This window comes from Macrobrachium nipponense, chromosome 44, assembly GCF_015104395.2.
Source record: "Macrobrachium nipponense isolate FS-2020 chromosome 44, ASM1510439v2, whole genome shotgun sequence".
Classification (NCBI taxonomy): domain Eukaryota; kingdom Metazoa; phylum Arthropoda; class Malacostraca; order Decapoda; family Palaemonidae; genus Macrobrachium; species Macrobrachium nipponense.
Genome location: NC_087221.1, coordinates 45,157,410 through 45,162,887, shown reverse-complemented (window position 1 = coordinate 45,162,887; position 5,478 = coordinate 45,157,410). Strand labels below are relative to the sequence as shown.

The window sequence follows — 5,478 nt, the reverse complement described above, 5'->3', positions numbered from 1 at the left end:
GAAACAGGATGATATGCAAGGAATTCGATAAAAAAAATAAGATTAAATTATATTCGTTTGATTTTTTTTTTTTTTTTTTTAATAGCTAGGTCTGAGTTAATTATGTTAAGCAATTATGAAAATGATAAGAAGAAAGGCGCGCGAACATGGCTAACAAAACAAGAATAACGGGAATAATCAAATAAAGCAGATTAATATATATATATATATATATATATATATATATATATATATATATATATATATGTGTGTGTGTGTGTGTGTGTGTGTGTATATATACATATATATATATATATATATATATATATACTATATATATATATATATATCGATTTAAATATTCATTTATATTATGTATCCGAGAGAGTATACTGCTGAAAATCAGAAGTCCAGTTTAGGCCCACTAAATATGTCATGCAAATTATTTTATTGATCAAAGGACAAAATTAGTTTAATTAAACATCGTTTTCAAAGAATGTTAACGCCTTGATGTATTGTTTATCGGCTGTAGGAGAAATGACAACACCCCAGTGCAGTACGATACGTCGAGTCAAGACTCGAGCGGCAGCAAAGGCAATTTCAAAATCTTCGGTATGCTGTCACGAAGCTAGAGTTGAGAAAAAAATTAGAAATCGTGGACCCATCGGTATATATTTTCCTTACTTTGCAAAATAATAATCTTTAATATGTTGAATAAGTCTACTCAATTCTAATGTAATTTATTTCAAGTATAGCACCTTTGAAAGGAAATGTTATTTATTGTTAAGTAAATAATCTGGCACCTGCATATGGCAATATTTCCATAACGAACAATGAATTAAGAAACTCCGCCAATTCTTCGTTGGCCGTCTGTACATGAATACACACACATTCACCCACACATAAACACACACACATACACCCACACATAAATACACACACATACACCCACACATAAATATATGTATGTATGTATGGATGCACAATGATTATTTACTTATGTAGTGAGAAAAATACCCCGTTTTAAGAGGTTATTTCCATATTTCACTATATTTCATTACGCCTGCATTGAATGGATACCTTTACATTACTTATAAGGTGTAAAACCTATACAGAAGGTGTCCCGAAAGTGAATATTTGTTGAAATTTATATTATATATATGTGTGTGAGTGTGCATGTTACGTATGTATACACACATGTATGTATGTATGTATGTATGTATGTATGTATGTATGTATGTATGTATGTATGTATATATATATATATATATATATATATATATATATATATACATGCACACACACATATGTATATATATATATATATATATATATATGTATGTATGTATGTATGTATGTATGTATGTATGTATATTTATACATACACACATATGAATTTCAATAAATATTCACTTTCAGGACACCTGCCGTATATACGTTTTACATCTTATAAAGTAAAGTAAATGTATCTAATCACTGCAGGTATTAAATATACTGAAATATGCAAATGACCTCTTTTAAAATTTGTGGGTATTTTTCGGTCTACGTAACAAGTGAATAATTATGGTAAACTGCTGAAGCCTTATGGGGAAAAATCGAAATACTGAAGACCTTATGAGGAAAAATAGGTCAGAGTTCGATATCAGCACACAAAAAAAATATTATTATATTTTATATTCTATAGTGTAACTCTAAAATATTCTATAGTGTAACTCTCAAGAAGGGAAAAAATAATAATGAATAGCATATGGAAGAAAACGAAGAATTAATGGAGGGGTAACTATTGACAGAGGGATTGGTCAGTCATTTCCTCCATAAGCCTTCAATAACCACGAACTCTATATATATGAGTAAGGATATATATGATATTGCATACCGATTTTCTCCTTAAAAGATCAAGAAAAAGAATATGTGACAAAGGAGGGAATAAGAGAGAGAAAGAAAATGTTTTATTTATTCTCATAAGGCTATAATAATAAGTATAACGCATCTTTATCAATATTTACCACAATTTCATCTTTTCTGCTAGTAGCCTACTAGCAGACATCATTTGGGTCTTAAAAAAATGTTCTTGAGTCGTTAACTGTCGTTCAGTTTTAGCAATAATCATTCTAAATGGTATGTAATTTGATAAAAAAAAAAAAACTTATAAGTAATAAATCAGGTCATATAGTTTTAGTTGCGTTAAGTATTAAGCAATTTTTTCCACTTAACTGTTGTAGTGACTTGGATGAGCAGACGAACTTGACGCTATTACAAACGAAAACTGGCAACTCACGGGGGAAGAAACAATCGAATAATTAACATTTTAAGGGCATTTCCTTATTCCCAAAATGTTTCATCTAAAGTTTAAGATCTTTCAGGAATTGATTTTACTCAAGTACAAGACAAATCCTAATTGATAACGGCTTAAATCGGAGAGTTTTTGGCAAGATATTTAAAACATCTCCTTCAGACGAGTACTAATTATACTCTATTTTTTCCATCTGGGCTTTAAATAGTTACACTGTGTAAGTTTTAGTTAAATAAAAGGATATCTTGGTGTACATTTGCAACAGAAAAGTGTTTTAATAATTTACTGTATGCGAATTACACCGTTAATATTCGAAATAGGATATTATTTAAAGCCCGGGACGCAGTGTTACCATGCGCAAACACCACAGGAGGATGGACAGATGTAAAAAACAGAGTATAGTTCGTCTGACTCACGGGTGAAGAAATAATCGAATAATTAAAATTTTAAGGGCATTTCTTTATTGCCAAAATGTTCAATCTAGACTTTAAGACCTTTCAGCAATAGATGTTACAGGTACAAAGCAAGTTCAAATTAAATATGGTTATTAAATCGGAGAGTTTGTGGCAAGATTTTAGACCTCTCCAACAGACGAGCACTAATTAGTTCATCTGACTCACGTGTGAAGAAACAATCGAATAACTAACATTTGAGGGGCATTTCCTCCTTACCAAAATGTTTAATCTAGACTGTAAAGGCGCTGTCACACTAGCGAAATTTCCGTCGACTTTTTCTGAGTTTGTCGTCAACTTTCCAAAGAAGTCGACGTCATTCCGTACTCTGATTGTCACACACGTTCCTCTTCATACAGTGGTTGTCGTCGTCAAAACGTAAACAAACCATCTAAGCTGTGACTTCCCGGAATGATAAAACAATTATGCTTTATAACACAAAGCAATTAGTGGGTCGTGCTTGCATGCGTTTAATGATGCTGTATAGAATTAAAAAAGTCTTGGATTCGGTTCTGGTTAAAAGGACGTGAAAAGTTTAATTTTAAAAAATAAGCTAGGGCTAGCCTAGATAGGCTATTCGTAACCTTCGTTTACACAACCACAGTCAGACTGTATTATAAATTAAGCTAGAGAAACACTGCAAAAATTTTAAAGATTTTTGCTTATATTATTTGCTAATGCAAACAAACACAAAAAACATAATGAGAGCAGACCTAGGCTATATAACAATCTGATATTCACGATATAGCATGCTTTTATATATATATATATATATATATATATATATAGTATATATATATATATAATAATATCACCAAGTTCAGGAAAGTATTCCCTGAGTCGCATGGTGATGTCTTGGGTAATTTTTCATTTAAGACCCTTTTTGTTTCATAAAACTATCATGCTTTATGTCCCATAAGCATCGTCTCTTCCCCATATCTTCGACCAAAAACTGTTCTGGCAATCTTGTCCACTGTACCAAGAACCCCTCTTGCATCTGATGACTGGAAATGAGCGCTCTCCGAGATATAAACAAACAATAAAGTCGACGGTAGCGATGGGTTGAATTCGATCGGTACCGTTTTCAAAATTCGTGACGACGACACCAGAAAGTCGTCGTCAAAGCATGAAAAGTCGACGTCAAATTCAAAAGTCAACGGAAATTTCGCTAGTGTGACAGCGCCTTAAGACCTTTCGGCAATAGATTTTACACAGGTACAAGAGAAATTCAAATTGATAACGGTTTAAATCAGACGAGTGCTAATCAGTTCGTTTAGTCACCACCAGAGCGGCGCTGCCCGCAGTGGCAGAGAGCTTGCTTGTATGGTGTTTTTGTTTGTATGGTGTTTTTACGTTGCATGGAACCAGTGGTTATTCAGCAACGGGACCAACGTCGAGAGTGAACTTCTATCAACAGAAATACACATCTCTCACTCCTCAATGGAATGGCCGAGAATCGAACCCGCGACCACCGAGGTAGGAAGCAAACAACATACCAACCACGCCACTGACTGAGGCGCTCAGTGGCGGAGGGCCGGTGACTCAAGGTGGTTAAGTACGAAGAGCTGGCGATGTTTTTCGTTTATTATTTTATAGTGCTAGTGCGTTGAGAACTTGCAATTGCTGGGATTGGTACGGGACTTCTTCCCCTAGAGATGTGGAGTGACATCTGTCAGGTAAAGAAAGGCGAATTAATCTTATATAACCATAATTGTGCGTCAGTCAAGTCGGCCACCTTGATAGCAGTAGACACTATGGATGTCATTAATGTCGCAGATATTCCGAACATTATTTTCGTAATTTCCAAAAATTTATTGTTGCATAAATGCCATAGCAATTTAATTTTGCATTCATAATAGTATTTACCTTCTATGTGCCTTATATTATACGATATATGTTGCTACTATTTACAAAAGCGTATGTAGTCAGTATAGACTTATATAGGTCTAGCGGTTTGCTACCTGTGTTGAGACTCGTCTTGTGAATCTGTATTTTGTCAAGTCATTATGACCTGTAGGGTAGTGTAGGCCTGTAAGATACAGTCAGTATACTATTTACAATTCAGTGAATGTTCAACAAAATGACTTTTTATCAAAATGGACGTTTTTAAAACTATAATTCACACTGTGAGAGCTGTGTTCAGGACAACGCGAACAAACGGTAATAAATAGCTTCGGTTAGTCGATTCGAAGTACAAATTGTTGTATTTTATACGTGTAACAAATGTAACAAACCCTCGTTTCGTTTGTCTCCATCCAAAGATGTGTATTATAGATTATAGTAATATAGTGATAGCAGGGAAGTTATAAGCTTGGTAGCCTAGTAGTCTATAGACCTAAACCACTCAAACTATACTAATTTCGAAAGATACTCTATCATCTAAACCCTATTCTGATTTCAAATTGATTTTGAATATTTAAAAAACAATTCCTTTATGTTAACAGTTATCAAATCATCCTCCTATGGGGAAAAAAATAGCCTTTTAAGTATAGTATCGCTATGAATAAACACCTTAGCCAAGAATGCTAGGCCTATACGAATTGATTCTAGATATTTTCATACTTTTTCCCGCTTTTATAGAATACTTTCGTTCTGTATGAGTCGAAATTAACCTCCTGCTTTAGTTCTTATTCGTCAGTTCTTTCCATGTATCTTTCAAAAGCCTTAAAATATACGGAAATGGGAGTAAACCTTTCTGAGTATGCGAGGTTGCTTGGTCACATTAAATGATCATATTATGGACTTCGTAATTTT

General features: G+C 33.5%; 1 long non-coding RNA gene across 2 annotated transcripts in view; it reads left to right on the top strand.

Moving 5' to 3' along the window:
* The first annotated feature begins 4,068 nt into the window (after window positions 1-4,068).
* The window catches only part of LOC135204287 (uncharacterized), a 22,401-nt gene continuing 20,991 nt past the window's right edge, over window positions 4,069-5,478 (top strand). The window contains exon 1 of one of the 2 annotated variants that reach the window (XR_010312163.1): window positions 4,069-4,200. This is a non-coding gene — a long non-coding RNA (uncharacterized LOC135204287). Of the gene's footprint in view, window positions 4,201-4,257; window positions 4,401-5,478 lie in introns of those variants that run through there. The other variant, XR_010312162.1, reaches the window with a different exon arrangement.